General features: G+C 41.8%; 1 pseudogene; it reads left to right on the top strand.

Moving 5' to 3' along the window:
* LOC149199188 (uncharacterized) overlaps window positions 1-17,831 on the top strand; it is a 262,651-nt pseudogene that overhangs the window by 137,215 nt on the left and 107,605 nt on the right.

Here is a 17,831-nt window from a genome sequence, read left to right as displayed (position 1 = left end):
GTCCTTCACTTAGAGTTTCTGCCTTCCACTTGGAGTTTTAGAACCTCTTAACTCATCATTAGGCGAATCTTCTGATCCAAGTGTCAATTTAGAAGCTTCCTGGGCACTAGCACATTGAGAAAAGATTCCTCCACATGTCCAAGTACGCTCAGCGCAGGTAGCCTTTGTCCTACTTGCTCTGCAACGCAGGTAGCCTTTGTTGTACCTGCTATGCAGTGCAGATGCCTAGTGGAGCAGCTGCAATGATCCAAAACTGACCTGTTTTTGAGTGTTTTTAGTGGAGAACTGAACTGTAGTGCTGTGGTTTGCTGACCTTGCTCCTCTAGGGGTAGGAACAACATGTTTAGGGACTTTGGATCCCTCAGATTATTGACATTTCATGCTCTATGCTGTTAGGCACAAAAATGTCTATAACAGCATTGGAGTCAGAAGTCTCTCCCTTATTCTTCTTCCTGGAACACTAGATTGCATAATGACCCAACTCCCCACAATGGAAGCACTTCACCTTGGAGATGTCCTTCTTCTTCCACTTCCCTTGTTGTCCTGCAGATGCCAGAACCGCATCCTATTCCTCTTCTTTCTTGATTCGACCTCCTTTACTGCTACTTCTCGCCTTGGTCAACTGTCTGATCTCTTCTTGGCAAAGAGCTGCCCACATCTCTTCCCATCTTGGAAGATCAGGTCTGCCCAAAATGCTTTGGACAAATGTCTCCCAATCCTTGGAGACTGCATTCAGGGCGGTCCTCATCATGAACTCCTGATTCAGTGTGGCCCCTATGGAAGTAAGTTGGTCCCAAATCTCTTGCAACCGCTGAGGTATAAATCTATCTACTCCCCCTTCTGCATCTGATACGACCGCAGCTGATTCTCCAACATCTTACTATGCACGGAGGTGCCCTGATACAATGTCGTCAAGGTATCCCACAACTCCTTTGTCGTGTTCTTCTCGACAATATGTGGTACTACATGATCCTTGACCCCATCAAGGATTATGCACTTTGCCTTCACCATTGCATCCTCATACCTTTCATTATCAACTGGGTTGACTGGGATAGCCACGGTTCTCAAGGCGAAGCCCTTGATGCCATGTTTATCCAGAATAGATAGATCCTGACCTTCCAGATGACAAAGTTGGAGGCCCCGTCCAACTTGTCCTGATCCCTTAGTCTGTTCATTGCCATATCCGCTCTTCTACTGGACTCCCTCTGAGGCTCGACTTCCCTCTTGGAAGTTCTCTCCTAGACTCCCTCTGAGTCTCGATTTCCCTGCTAGAAATTTTCCCGCCAACTGTCGATCCGCTCCTCTCCGATCCTCTTGGCAACTGCAACTCGGATCTGGATTTTTTGGCAGAAATCCCTCAAGGCAGTGACTCCCTCTACCTTGGTTCTGTTCTATTAGGTACTGTTTTGCTTCGCCAGCAACAACACCCCACCAACTTCCCAATCCACAATCTGCCCACAACTCCCTAGGCCCCAGCAGCTGAAGAAACTGAGCCTCTTAGATCTGTGCAATCTCAGCAAGACCGAATCGTTGCTCTGGCCAACTGCGTCAAGCCTACGTGGATGAGTAGGATGACATGGCTCTTTGTGAGACTCTTCTGCCTCTCTTTACCTTTGCGCTGGCCCTCTTTTCTAGCTCGAACTGATGACGTAGACCCTCTGCGTCACTCCTCTGTTGCTTTCTTCTTAGGAGCAGCTCTGTCTCTTCAAACTGATATCGCTACAAATGCCTTTGATTAAGCTGGTGCCTTCAGTTCTCCTGTGATCTGCAATCCTCTGATACCATGTTGAAATTTCTGAATCTAACACATCAGAAATTCCTACTGCATTATTTGGTTTATTTCACCTACTTATTTATTCCTTAAGAAGTTATTTAACCATATAAATACTGAAAATAAACACAAATGCAGTCTCAACCCATATACAGATAATCAACTGAAATAATAGACAAACACACAAGGGACACTGTTATTTTTGGACAAATCGTCCCCGGAAAAACCCAACTTGAGAAAACCGGTGTAGCAATTTTGAGGGTTTTATTATTAAGTAGCTTTCTTGAGTACAACTAGGGTGCCAAACTAGTTCACCCAATAGAGATTTCTATTTGGCAGTAATACCTCTCTTCGGAAGCAGATATTCAGCAAATTTTCCCCACGAAAATCCCTCTGGCACTTCTCCAAGGCTCTGCGCCAGCCTTGCTATCCTCTGCATAGCTCTGGAACCCCCTGCGTCAGCCCTCAACCTCTTTGCGTCAGCTTTTTGGCCCTCTGCATCAGCTCTATGGCCCTTTGCGTCACCCACGTAGGCCCTGCTAGCCTCTACGCAGTCTCTCTGGCCCTCTGCGTGGCTCCTGCTGGCTCTGCGTAGCCTCCTCAATCACTGCGCTGGCCCTCTGACACTATCTCTGCCTCTCTGCTATGTACTCACTTCCCCTTGCTGCAACTTAGATCACTTGTTTGAATTCTCTCAGCAAACCCCGCTCCAGAAAATCGAACTGATTGATCAATCTTGGTGTATCTCCAATTGACCCTCAAGCCTCCTTTTATATTTTTCCTGACGAGTCTTCAACGACCGAGATTAAGTCTCTAATCAATGGCTAAGATTAGATTTGGCTTGATCCATGTCATTTAGAACATTCTCACCCAGTTTTATATTAATACCCTTTAATATTTTAATTTTCCTTAGTTTAGACTTAGGAACCCCATTAAAAATATTAACTATTTTAATTATAATATCTCTCTAATCGGGTAGAACTTCCCCTGTGGAAAAAGTTGAAGTTGGGATTAAATCGGCAAGGGTCCAAAAGTTGAAAATCTCATTAAAGTCGGGAGTTTTTTGAAAAAGTCAGCAAAATTAAAAAAACACAAAAATATTCATTTATTTTTTGCTTTTTTAATATCTAGAGTATCCACAATCCATTAAGGCTTGTAGTTTGCAACATCAGATCTGCAATCTAACCAATGAGAAATAGACAAGAACAATCATATAGCTTACTTGGTGAAGTAGCCCATCTAGATCAACCCTTTCTGCCTTTTTTGTCCTTGACACCTGGCAGGTCCTTTGCCTCATTTGCCATCAATTGCTCACTGAGTATTTGCTGCTCCAAAATACACAATATACTCACCCCTAACCAGATCTACTTCTCAAGTGGATTTGACGACCAAATCACTGTACAATCAGCATTAAAGTATATCATCAACTCACAATGGTTTGGCCCTTCCAAGACACTGAATACTAGTTGTCCAAAACCCTTATTTTTCAGCCTCCTCACAGCAAATTTGCCTCGTCAAATTCATTGTATGACAACTCTAACAATAGTGGCAACTCATAGTAACTTTTTCTTATCAAATCACTATATGATAGTCCTTAAAGTTTTAAACACCACTGTCATATCCCACATTCAGCAGAGATGGCCAACTTTTTCAATCGACTCGCGATAGAATCATGCATATAACGAATAAATCACGATTTTTTTGTTTTTGAAAAAGTCTGCAAAAAATCGGAGGATTAAGTTGTTTTGTTGAAAAAATTGCAATTTTAGTATTTAATCCCGATTTTTTGCAGACTTTTTCCACACTGCCCCAAACCATTTCTGGGTCTTGGAGACCTCATGTGCTTTATCCCCTCCACCAATTTTCATGGCTAGAGCACATCCGATGCTACCACAAATCAACATAATAGTGCGGTAATTAGCAAGATTATTGATGTCTCCACTTTTGTAAAGAGGGATAACCACGCTCGTAGTCCATTCCACTGGAAAATTGCCTTGCGTAACCCTGTTGAATATCCTTTTAATGATTGGAGCCAAGATCTCCACACCCCACTTTAAAAATTCTGCCTGCAAATCATCAATGTCTTGAGCCTTACCCTAGGTTGCACAAAGTGCCAAAACATTTCAGAGTTTTCAAAATGGGTATGTTTAGAAACATCACCTCCCAAAAATGGAAACGTTGACCGAAACGTTGTTCAAAACGTCATATATGTATATATATATAAAATAAATTTATAAATAAGTGAATAACACATTATCTTGCAAGAGAAAAGGGAATAAGACCCATATATGACAATTTAGAAGGAAAACCAAGTTTATATTAACTCTCAGAGATGATTACATGATGGTCAAGTTTTGGTTGAGTTTTGGCCGAGTTTTAGAGTTTTGGGTACGAGTACATCCCGAAAGTTGGGTTCCTAGAAGTTTCGTGCAACATAGGCCTTACCACTTGATAAATTTTTTATACCTTGCTTGACGTCCTCCACTTAGAATAACTTGGTTGTAGAGTTGATTATGGGGGGATTACTTTTCTCTTGATCTCTCTCATAAAGGAGCTTTACATAATCTAACCACTGCGCAACTGATATATTATTGTCTGTTTTCTTTGTCTTTTTTTGTAGCTCCTGCCAAAAACCTTTGGGGTTGTACTTTCCCAAAGTAATTAATTCCTTCCTTCTCGCAGCCACATAGCTTTCTTTTTTTGTTTTAATCAGATTTTTATACTTCTTTAGGGTTTCACTATTTGTCTCCTTCTTAAGCGACCTTTTAGCAGCCTTGCATTCTTCATCATACCAAGGATTAGTTGGAAAAGTGTTTGAGCCCTTCTTCTTAGGCCGAGATCTTTTGCACCCCTCTAAGGCTTTGTGGATTAGAGGGATCAACATATTGCTGCCAAAGCACTCTGCTCCCACGCTATCTTCTTTGACATCAGTGTTGTTTTTTGTCCCCTGAAAGTGTTGTTCTAGCACATCAAAGAGCTCTTGATTTTCCTGGTTCATGAGGATTCTTCCACTTGCATGTGCTTCTTTTTGAGACTGATGGGTCTGCACTTATTGTAGCTCACTTGTGTTCATGCCCAACTTCATAAAGAGAGGTGAGTGGTTTGAATTCATGTCAATGGAACAAGCCCCAATCCTGAAATCTGACAAATTGTAAATCAAGCTCTGGGAGCATATCACATAATCCACCACACTTTGACCATTGTAAGTTTTACATGTGATGCCACCGGATCTTGGCCAAGCTTTCATGCCATTGCAAATAACCATGTCGTAGAGGCTACACAAACCTAACAACTCGATGCCAAAGTGGGATACACTCCCATTCCCATCCTGAGAGGTCCTTGTCCCCACGTGATCCTTAATCTCCTCTAACCAAAGAAGGTTGTTGTCTGTATTCTCAGCACTTCCCAATTGAATAGACTGGTTGTTCGCTATCCTAGCATTAAAGTCCCCAATTAACACTATATTTCCTAACATCCTGAAGGTAGAGATATCTATTTTCAAAGCATCAAAAGGGTCTTCGTTATCTAAATTTGTCTTGTAAAACTTTGAATTTTTTGGGGCAAAGTAACATGCAGCCAGCCTGAATGATACTTTGTTGTTAGTTATACTCAACCATATAAATTGCTTATTTGGATCTTCTTTTTCCACTTTTACTATTCTGCCCCACGATTCTCTTATTAGAATTGTGATCCCTCTGTGCCCTTTACCAGTTCCTGTTCCTTCATTCCATACTGAGACTTTATTGAAACCTTCATATTTTGGAACCTTGCAGCCCTCATGCTCATGGGTTTCTAAAAGGATAATGATGTCTTTCCCTTCTGCTATGGGCCCCAAACCCGGTCCTCTCCTCCATGGGAAACCTCTACAGTTCCAACTTACCATGCTTAGATATTCCCGGGGGGCCCTGAATCCCTATTTGTGATTTGTTAAATGTTTGACAATTTGGGCTTTCCCATTCTTCAACCACGCCCACTTTCCTTCTTCTCTTGCTGCTTTCACCTTTTCCCATTCCTTCCTTCGATGTTCTTGTTGGTCCCATGTCAAGTGTGACAGGAAACAACAAGAGAGATTTCTACAGCAAGGAGTCAGCGCTAGTGTAGGCTGGACAACTAGATTGCATAGGATGCATTGAGCACGACTAGATTATGATTGATGTTGCACAGTTATCATTAATACTTTTTGGAAACTTTTCCTGCATCGACCCAAGTTCCAACACAGGTGAATAGCCTGATGCATGAATGTGTGCCAGTATTGGAGACTAATACCTCTTTATTTACCTGCATATAACTCAGCTAGCAACGAATATACCATTGCTGACCCTGAGCAGCAATTTCATTAATGTTCCCTAAGGCAGACTCACATAATTCTGTATAACAAGAAATTTAATAGACCTGTTGTGAAGAGTGAATTACACGAACACAAAGACCCTTAACAACATATTCAGACCTTTAGCCTTGCACCCTCTAAAGGCACACTAAGAGGTGTATAAATAATAGTTTTAGCACCCATCGACCAAGGTCAGCTCCTCATTACTGCTAATATACAGGTCTGACCCAAAAAAAATGCCAAAGCAGGTTGGCCCATCATTAAATATGGCAATTCATGTATGGAGAACATGTGACTGTAGCCTTCTCAAACATCTGTAGCAGGGTTTTCTGCTGAGAAGTGTTAAACACACATGGACAACAAAGAATAGGAAAGATAAATCAGTGAGTTCCTCTTTTTTATTAACATCAGATATACATTTATAGTACAACATATGACTCTTGGGTTTCAGATCCCAAGGTCTCTTGGACTGCTTTTGTCCATTCGACTTCCACACTAACCCATTAGGATTAGGTGTCCAACATTCCCCCCCTTAATCCGAAGGGTTATCTATGAGTCCAAGAAAAGAGCTGTAATACAAAATGTGCAAAAATGCATGGCAGCACTAGGCTGAATGTGCTCTATGAAATGTTGGTAAAAAGGGCGGTGGTTTAAGGATGACCACCAACACTGGAACGCTTAGTGCAGTTCCCGGAACTCTTCCAAAACTGGCAAGAAACTGAAGTTTTCTGCTAGAGGAAGTGATCCTATTGTTTTGAAGAGGGAAACCTTCAACCATAAAAGGGAGGTCTCACCCTGTATAAAAGGTAAAACTTCAACCTGAAAAGGGAAGTCTCAACCTATGATGGTTTAAGGATAACCAACAACTCTGGAATGCTTAATGCAATTCCTAGAACTCTTCCAAAACTGGCAAGAAGCTGGAGTCTTCTGCTAGAGGAAGTGTTCTTAATCTGTGATGGTTTAAGGATGACCAACAACTCTGTAATTCCTGGAACTCTTCCAAAACTGGCAAGAAGCTGGAGTCTTCTGCTAGAGGAAGTGTCCTAGATTGCCAACTGAAGGCATGTTCAGGCATCTTTGTCTCTGGCTACAACTCTGAAACTGGTGTGGCAGGTTGTGGCTCAGGCTCGCTTGATGTGACTTTGAAGCTTGTAGATGACCATCATTTTCCCCCCTGTCAGATGCAAGGTGAGAAGATGGAGAAAAATCAACTGCAAGACTGTTCAATACTCTGGAACAAGTTCTGACATGTGTATGGAATATCTTCTTGGCTGTTGATGCCCATTGCCAAGAAGCGATCCATCCAAGATGAATCTTTGTTCTTGCAGGACGTTTGTTTCTGAAGCATCTGTTTGAAGAATGAGTGGTTTTATGACAGTGCTTACATGGATGAAGATAAAAAAAGTGATCTTTCAAATGGCCAACTCGGTCACAGTGTTAGCATTTCAAGATCTGTTGTTGTTGTTGTTGTTTTTGTTGTTGTTGCTGTGGAAGAGGGGCAGAATCTGGAACAAATGGAGGTGAACTGTCATGAATAAATCCAGCACTCTGAAACTGAATGGGCTTGGAGTAGTCTGGAATATGAAAGGACAAGTCCTTGTCATATCCAAGACCAGTTCTGTGCTTGTTGTGGACAAGCTATTCCCAAGGTCTGATGATGGGCTTGGGAAGTGCAGACTGAACCTCTGCATCTGCATGTAACTTTGCTGCTTTATCTGAATGAACTGTAACATTATTGACTCGCTGTTTATGGGAGTCTGTTTCAATCTTCTGAACAGAAACAGGTTCAGAATGATGACTCCACTGCTGTAATTCTTCCTGCTGTAGCTTTGTTTCCAGCTGCAAAAACTCAATATTTTCTTGTACATTTTTTAAACAGATTTGAATGTTTGCGACAATGGCTTTATCAATCATAATTGTATTGTCCATGGTAGAATGTATTAGAGTATTCAGTAATTCTAATACAACACCCATTCTATCCATTTTGACAATAATATCACTGCAAAAAATTGATTGGTGTACCACTTTGTCTTCAAAAAAAATCTTCAAGTATGTAGCTTTTCAATATACTTCCATATACCATGCAATTTCATACCATATGACATATTTTTTCCATGAACATATTGTGCGCAAAATTACACAGAAAAAAACATCTTAGCCAACAGACTGTAATGAAGAAGTAGCTGGGAAGCAGAGAACTTGGTTACACGATGAGATGGATACAACATATCTCTTCAGAAATCCAAATAAGTATATGACAACCCAACCATTAGCAGAGGTCTATGCAGCTAGACTTGAATTTCAAACCCCTTCAAATAGTGTACAGGGATGGAATTGGCAGCCAAATGCTTCAAGAAAGATGGTCTACTAATAATTATCACCAAAAAGTACTTTATGTCACTAACCCTTCACAGTACGCATGCAACAATATATGGGCAGACGCTTTTACAATACTGCTGGATATTCCAATGATTTAACTCCATTGTTCTCTGCTCATCACTCCAATACATGGATAGTTATTAACATTGCACAACTGGTAAACTTCAATTCAGGAACAGGGATCCGCTTCAACATCCCTCATTGCATCTACTTGTCAAGGCTAGATGACCCAAACTGGGCTCCAACAACACACTCAGTAAGAATTAAGGATGCTTATACCCCAGTCCACTTACCAACGATACAACTTCAGCAAAGCATCATTCTATATAAGAAAAATCATGTGCACAGTGTCAAATTCGCTCTGATCCCTTTATTTGAGAATGATCTTCAATGATTACAATGCAGAACCTGAAACTTGCTCCAGCTGACACGAAAGCAATTAATTTCCTTAATCCAGTGCTAGTACGATGCCTGGAGATCAAGCTTCAGCGATACTGGATTAATTCAGCCACCAATAAAGTCTGCTTCAACACTTGAGATTGACTGATATACCAATTGGAATGATAACAACTTTCAACCTGCTGCAAATAAGGAATCAGACCTCTGGAAAGATGAATTCGTCCTTGGCAGAGATAAGGTCTGCACATAAAATAAACTCAGCTCTTGACTCGGTTTGGTTGAGTATACCACGTGTGAGGAGGCGTGTCTGCATTACTTGTAGGCAACCATCTTCTAATTCAATTGGGTCCCTCCTAAACATATCTCTCTATCCATCCAAATGAACGGATTCTCGCTGTATATATATATATATATATATATATATATATATATATATATATATATATATATATATATATATATATATATATATATATATATATATATATATATATAATGTATATATTCTCTGCCCAAAGTCCACGCTCTCTACAGCCCCTTTACTGTGTGCTCAAAGGCATCGGATTGCCTCATTCTCCCACCGCAATGCTCCCATGGCGCACGCTCAAGGGTTCTGGGACTACCATTCCTTTATCACCGCGGCGGCCCACTACGAACCCAAAGGATTCGGAACCACGGGCGGAGATATCGTGCAGAAGAGGGAGCTCGCTGCTTTCTTCGCCCACATTGCCACTGAAACTTCGTGTGAATCGTTGATGGCCCAGGCTGCCAGTACCGCACCCAGCGATTCGCCCACCAAGTGGGGATTATGCTACAAAGAGGAACTCAGCCCAGACAACACTTATTGTGAATCAAGCCTAGTCTACCCTTGTGCTCCTGGAGTCAGCTACCATGGACGGGGAGCTTTTCCAGTATACTGGAACTACAATTATGGACAATTAGGGCAGGCACTAAAAGTGGATTTATTGCACCATGCCGAATATTTGTCAGATAATGCAACATTGGCATTCGCAGCAGCCATCTGGAGATGGATGACTCCAATGAAAGTCAAGCAGCCTTCGGCTCATCAAGTGATGGTGGGGAAGTGGGTTCCTCGACTTTCTGACCACATGGACGTCGGTCGAGAAAATGCTGGTGACAATGTCGACTGCTCAGAGCAAAAAGTTCTGAATCCTTCCTCCTCCGCATCCACTTACGGGCATAAATAAAACGACCCTTCTTGCCATAAACGTTTTGGTCGAGAAAGGGACAGACGGAAGAGGGCAGCAAATGGGCAATTTAGAGGCTACATACAAATTGTTTGATGAAAAATATACGGCCGAGTATTCAAAGAAATGCAAAGAATAACGCACACAACATTTCGCTGAGACCACAATTCACTGAAAAAATGTAGAGGATAGAGGCGTTGATGACAGAGGCGTCAGAACAGTTAGCGCAGAGTGACCAGCGGAACCGATGGGGAGAGCGACAGGGTGAGCGTTAGACTGAGAATGGCAGAATATATAAAATGCATAGGTGCCAAGTGCAGAGAATTGTCAGACAGTAGAGGCACAGGAAGGCAAGGTGCTCAGTAGTGTCAAGTATGCGTGGAACATTACAGATAATGAATACCAGGCCAGCGCTATTCAAGGCAGCTCAAACACAAGTAATGAAGACCACGCTGATATATTTGAATTTGCAGATCTAGTAGGCCAGTTTTACTATTACAGGATTATGGGTAGAGGTGCACCATTGACATGCACATAAAAAAGGCCACAGAAAAACAAGCGGCTCTGATACCATGTTAAACACACATGGACAACAAAGAATAGGAAAGATAAATCAGTGAGTTCCTCTTTTTTATTAACATCAGATATACATTTATAGTACAACATATGACTCTTGGGTTTCAGACCCCAAGGTCTCTTGGACTGCTTTTGTCCATTCGACTTCCACACTAACCCATTAGGATTAGGTGTCCAACAAGAAGTGGTCTGTGATCATGGTTACCTCTTTTCAGATTTGAATTTCCTTGACCAGTGCACTGTACTCTTCTGAAAAGAAAAAATGTGACAGGACTCTTCCAGCAAACAATCCATTGGAAATAGACTCCCAACATATCAATCAAAAATTTGCCTTTGGTCAAATGGGATTGAATTAGACCCTACAACTTTTCCTTTTTCCCTTTTTACCAACAGCAAATACCTTTTTTCTTAGGCAACATTTTTGGCCATTTGGAGTAAAGCTTGGATAAAGAAAAGCTTGAGAAGGCCACTTGTAATCTCTTTGAAAGTCAACCTAATCATCTTAGCATGTTGAAGAAGCAAGGTAAATTATACCTTTGAAAATGTTTTAAAATAGCTTGCATAACCATGGATAAAGGATTTGACCAAGGTCCTTTGATTTACTAACCAAGATATAAGGGTTGCAACTAAGAATGATTGACACGCATGACTTTGTGAAGTGAAAACTACCTCTAGACCTCCCTCTCAGCTGTTCTGTTTGAACTGATATGAAAATAACCTGTGCAATGATGATATTGACCTCTTGCTCTTCCAGAATACAAATACTAGAATCTCAAGCGACATCTCCACTGCTTGTTCAGAATCATGATATCCACATGTACTGACCATACATGGAAACCAATAATTATAGACATGTCCAGAAAACATTCATTTTCTGAGAAAACAAAAAGAAAAAAGCAGAAAAGACTGATCATGGCTAAATGGAGCATTAATCTATCTTTTACCAAAAAACAAAAAGTGAAAAGCGAGTAAATTGATCATCTCACATGTGAGCGAAATCAGTCTCATTGGACTCATCTTTTTAAAAGAATCAATAATATGTAGTCATCTGTCATGTAGGTGCTGGATCTTTGGATATTAAAAAAAAATGAAATTGCTAAAAGTAACAATTTTTTGAAATCTGCCGCAAATGAGTCTGGGAGAGGCCCTGATCAATATCCATATTTGGATGTGTTAGCTACCTATATCAATAGGTTTCATATCTCATGACTGGCAATAAAAAGGTCCAAATATGCTCTGCTTTGATGATGCAAAGATCACATATTTCCAAGAGAATACAATCTGTGCTTATAGCTTGATGTAGACTCAATTTTGATGGATGGTCCAACAGCCTAATCTGGATCATGCCATGTTTTAAATTTCCAGTTGTAGAATAGAGAAGGAAGTCTGTCCAAACTGTTTAATCTTGGCAGACAAGTAGCTCAGGTAGAGAAAGTAAGGCTCCCAACTGCTTAATCTGGGACCTTGGAAGCAATAAGGGTAGAATTAGATAGAAAATCAAAAGGAAAAAGCCAAAGAAAAGAAAAGGCAAATAAGGGTCTGCAAGCCTAAGTGCACCCTCCAAGAAGAAATAAAAAATGCTAGGCAAGTAGATGGGTAGGCAGATGTGGTTGCAGAAGTGTCATTCCTTACAATTGAAGGTGTGCTAACCTATTTCACAAAGCAAAGTCAATGGATTGAGAAGTCCTTCTTCTCTATCAGGTTGCAGCAAAGCAAAGAAGCATGTCTAACTTCCCAAATTTTCCCCTTTTTTCATTCATTACTAACATCCCCTCATCAGTTGAGATTCATGGAAGAATTGGTGGTCTTATGCTGGTTCTTATGTTTTTAAAAGCCACATTTCCTGTGTAAAAATCTTTTCATTTTGATCTACTCCCTAAGCTAAGTGTTTTTCAAATAAACTTAGTATTATCTCCCCTCATCCACTCCTTTCATCCATATTAACCCCTAACTCTATTGTATAATTCCCCTATGTTACCCTTTCCCTATTATTATAACACCATGGTGTATAAACCCCAAACATTGTATAAATATCCCTCCCCTTGGCATTATAGCCATATGTTCTCTGTCAGGGATCAAAATGACAGCTGGTCACTTTGATAAACCTAAGCCTTACTCCTCTCCCCCCTTCTGAATCCATTTGACCCATTAAACCTTCATTTGCTAAGAAAACCTTATAAAAGACCCTTTTTACCCATACCCGCTTTAAATTGCAAAATAACATCAAAACCCACTTTTATTCGCTTATCCAAAGTATCCGCCCGCATTATTTTTATTCCAAAAATACATTGGAAAACATTGCAAACCACCATATCCCAAAGGTTTTCCGCCGGGCGCAGACCCCAAAATATATATTATTTTAATCCTTCTCCGCTATCGTATCAACCGCACAACTCATCGACCCGTCAACCGTCCGATCGAGCGCTATTGATCGTGCGACCATTATACATATCGGGTTGGGCCCGACGTCCGACATTTAGCACCCGAGAAACTGTCAGAGGGTGACGTCAGGCCTCTGCCACGCGTCGCCCTCACAATTTCTCGGGTTGCCCTCTGACAAAACCATCGCCGTATCGTAGGCGGTCCGAGAAAACCATTACCGCCTTTTTGTTTACCACCAGTTTTGCCGGGCCTGCATCATCCCCACGTCAGAGCCACGCCACTGCCACCCCGCTGCCGCATCAGCTCCTTCGTCCGCCCCTGCGCTGATATGTCTGCCACTTCATCATATCCGTGGACTAATCACAGCCTGCCACCTCACCCGGTGACGTCATGCTGACGTCATCCGACTTCGACCCCACCTAATGATGTCATGCTGACGTCATCCCAAAAACGCGCCAATATGCCAAAAATCCATATATTGGCCAAAATGTCATGTTTTTTCCACTTTTGCCAAAAGAAACTGTTGTTATTTCTGCATGCTATTTACGTTCAAACCAGCGCCAACCTGCCAAATTTGATTCCGAAACCGTCGGCGCCTCCATTGTACCTGCAGTTGCAACCTTTTATCGGCCATTCGCAAGGTATTTCTCAAGATAATTCCCTGTACCTGGTTTTATCATATTTCTGCAACCAAACTATTTAAGAAGGCCTAAAAACACTGATTTCACCATCAATTACCCAGTGACCTACACCTATTTCAAACTGGTGGAACAATAAACCTTCTGCAGAGCCCGCATTTGACAAATTGACCTGAAATCACAGCTAGTTCGCGCAGTCGTGAACTAGAAACCTCAACTGACTAAATTCACCATAGAAACACTCCTGTCAGTCCTACTACTATTTTAATCAGTTCTCTAAACAGTATTTCAATTGTTGTTTGCTCAAGTCACCCTCTGGTCCTTAAAATTCACACTTCCATTCCATAGAAACTCCTCTGTGTTATTCTTCTTACTCGAACCAGTTCACATACAATTCAGAAGCCTTACTAGCCATGGAAGCACCAATAGCCCTGAATGTTCAGCCTTTGAATGCCCCTCAAAGGGAGCTAGAATGGAAAGCCCTGGAAGATTTAGATTACCAGATGATGGACTCCTTCCCAATGAAATCTAAATTCAATATTCACATGCTCAATGAGTTAAAAGCCCAACACCTTAGTGGAGCTGATATATTAGGGATTTGGGACTCAAATTTGCCCATTTATAACCTCCCTCAAGTCAATGCTTTTCCAGACTTGGTCCATAGGTGCCAAGAGTGCTACGATCCATGCCAAAGAGCTGTTCTCAGTCCTACAGGATCAGTGTTGTTCCATATCACCCCAGAAGCCATAAATGAGATGCTGTGTTTTCACACTGCAAGACCATTGGCCCCTCTCTCCATGATAGACTTGGTCAAGAAGGGGAGTAACTTGTCAAGTGCCCAGATCACCAAAATCAATCAGTTATTCATACAGCCAAGCTCTGAAACTATAAGAACTCCTCCTATCGGATATCCTTATCTGAATGACTTGGGCAGAATGCTAGTAGATTTGATCAGCTATGTCCTGGGGTACAGGGGAGTTGAAGATGTTGATAACACTATCATGGCAATGCTGTCCATATTTTCTCCTGGGAAGGCTCCAGCTGTACACTATGACTATGCCACATATATTGCAGAAAAGATTCATGAACAGCTAATGAATCTGCAAAGGGAAAGGGTGTTCAGATACACATCCTACATTTACCATCTGTTCTTGTTCTATCAACCAGACAGCTTCTCCGTTCCCCTCAGGAAACTTAATGTACAGGGGAATCCAAGGTCAGTTGTGTTTTGGTCTTCGGTGTTTCACTATGTTTCTGAATCACCATACACATACTGTGAATTCATAGACCTGTTCATTCACCCAGCTATGACATTGTTGTATGGTGTGCCTCCACCAAGGTTGACTGATGACATGCAAAGAATTCTCCATCTCTCCAAGGCCTACAGCATTGGTGATTGGTACTTTTACCAACACCACACAGTAATCAGAATATATGGCTGTGAGCTGGACCCTTATAGGCTGCCAAGGTATGTCCCGATGAGACTTTTCGCCCTATAATACTTCAGGCAGTTTGGAAATACAGACTACTTCCGTTTCCAAAGTAGGAATAAGAAGGTGCAGCTGAAGGTAAGGAACCAGCTAGGCCCTTTTCTATACAACAAAAGAGAGGAGGGATGGAAGGAGGCAGATATGATCCTAGAGGGCCTTAAATTGCAAACCAGTTTCAAATGGACACCTTATGACCGTAATCATTTTATTTCCCTCAGAAGGATAAAATACAAATTGGGTAACTATGCACATGTAAGGCTGCCTCATATTGAAAAGTATGCCAATTCTTTGAGCTGGAAAGAGGGCACTCTAGAAGAGCCAATTACTAGAGAACAGATGCTAGAAAGAGAGGCTAGGAATGCTCGAAAAGAAGCTGACTTGGAAACTTGTGGACAGGTTTCTTTCTCATATCAAAGGCAACTTGGAGAAACCGCCTCATCTTCAACCACACATCAGCAAATTGCCATGGACACTCAACATACATCCAGCAAAGGCAAAGAAAAACAGGTGGAATAGGAGCAACCACCTCCCATGACTGAAGAGCAAATAGAAAAAGAGGTGGAACAACAAGAAGGAGTGCAGCAGCAGCAAGTACATCAACAAGAACAGCAACAACAAGAAGAACAAAGACAGGAGCAGCCTGTACAGCAAGAGCAGACAGTGGAAACCCCAAGATCCACTGAGCAACAACCACAACAAACTGTGCCTCCAAGGCAACAAACCTCAGCTGAAACATCCATCCTCCAAACTCCACAAAAGGAGGACATAAGCAGAAAAAGAGACAGAGAGACTCCCCTTACATCATCCATAAATCAGGGAGAGAAAAGACAGAGAATGAATCCTCTCTCTGAGGAGGAAATGCCAATGGGGCAGACTTTGGGCATGGGCCCACCTAGCAGGGAAGCATCCGCAAGTTCCTTTCAACAGGAACAGGACAGAACAGTGGGAGGAGAAGTCAGCTCCTCAAGCCAACAGAGAGAAGGTGAACTGGGCATTAAACAACAATTCATCGACATTAAGAGGAGAAGTGAGCCTATAAAGATACAACTATACAATCATTTGTTGAAGATGGCTCCTACTAACCAGCAAAGACTTATGTCTGCCTATGATGTAAATGAGGGCAAGATGATCATGAGTCACTTCATGCCCACTACACTACAACCACAGTCCCCATCAGATTACTTGAGGACCAATCTGGGAGTTCTTGCCAAGGACATCCACCCAATGGACAAAATAGAATTGTATAAGCAAACGGGTGAGATGGTGTATGCATCCTTGGCAGACAAGACCTTGGATAATTACATGCTAGTAAATAGCCTAAATAATACAGCTGCCCAACTTGAGTTGGAGAGAGCATCCTCTCAAGCTAAGGACAACAGAATAAGGTCCTTAGAAGATATAATTATAGAGATTGGGCATGATCCCAAAGATATCAAGGGCATACAAGAAATATTGAAGTTGAGGGATGCAGACATGGCAACTTTGAGGAGAAAGATCAAAATTCCAGCCACCATCCACCCTCAAACAGATGAAGTTGCCCAGCAGAGGCATGATGAAGATGCCACAACTTTGCTGGTGTCTCTATATAAGCAGCTAATCCAGACTCAAGAAAAGCTGGGAGAATCAGAGGCTGCACAGGCAGCACTACAGGCAGCTCTGAAACAAAGAGAAGAAGGTCGGACCTCCCAGCCTCCTCCTCAAATCATTAACCTTGAGGAAGCTGCTCCAACTACTATTCCTCCTCCTCAACAGACTGAACAAGCAGCACCATCTACTTCAGCACCACCAACAACAGAGCAGGCCCCTAGCTTGGATATGCAAAAGCTAAGAAATGAGATTCAGGCCCTGGAAGCTCAAATGACAGAATTGAATGAGACCAGGGAGAAATTGGCCAAAGTAAATGATAGATATGACAAATCCAAGCAGGCTGTGGCAGAAAAGGGCAGGGAGATAAAAGCCCTCAAAGACAGGATCAAAGAGCTAGAGAATGAGCTCAAATTAGATAAGGTTGTGGCTGAGCTTAAAACAGTGTTGTGGGCTAATATTGGCCAGTCTATTACTGACCAATGGCAGTATATTGAGACAATCCATGAGCAGTTAGAGCTCATTCCAAAAGCACAGACTGAAATTCAGAGATCAAGGGCTGCTCTAAGCAATATGCCTGAAGTTGCCACCAGGATGATTAATGTGCTTAACAATAGAACAAGTACTCAGTTGGCTACCATGGGAATTCCAAATAGAACTGAGACCATTCAGTTAATCAAGAGGGTTCTTACACTGAGAAACTTGGTGCAGACATTAGAGAGAAGAACCCAAGACATGCAAACTGAGGTAAACAGGTTTATGGACAAATTTCAGGTATTACAAAACAGAGGGCTCCCTAGCTTACTGAACAATGCAGGGAAACTGTTCACACATGAGCAGTATGCCAAGAGGGTCAATGCATTTGCCACAAGTCAGATCGAAGAGAAGCCCAGCAGCTCAGAGGAAACAGGGCCAGCCACAGGACAGACTCTCTACAACATAGTAGAAAGTTTATTTTTTATAATGAATGAAATTAAACACCTGTTTGAAGTACCTCCCAATTTTTATAAATATACAGAGGTAGAGGAGACTATGGATGCAATCCTTAGGCATCAACTACCTACACAAGAATGGTGG

This window comes from Pinus tabuliformis, chromosome 2_1 (genome assembly GCF_031772625.1).
Source record: "Pinus tabuliformis cultivar Carrire ecotype Pingquan chromosome 2_1, CPIR1, whole genome shotgun sequence".
Taxonomy (NCBI): Eukaryota; Viridiplantae; Streptophyta; class Pinopsida; order Pinales; family Pinaceae; genus Pinus; species Pinus tabuliformis.
The sequence above is the reverse complement of the archived record's forward strand: the minus strand, read 5'-3'. Positions and strand labels throughout refer to the sequence as shown.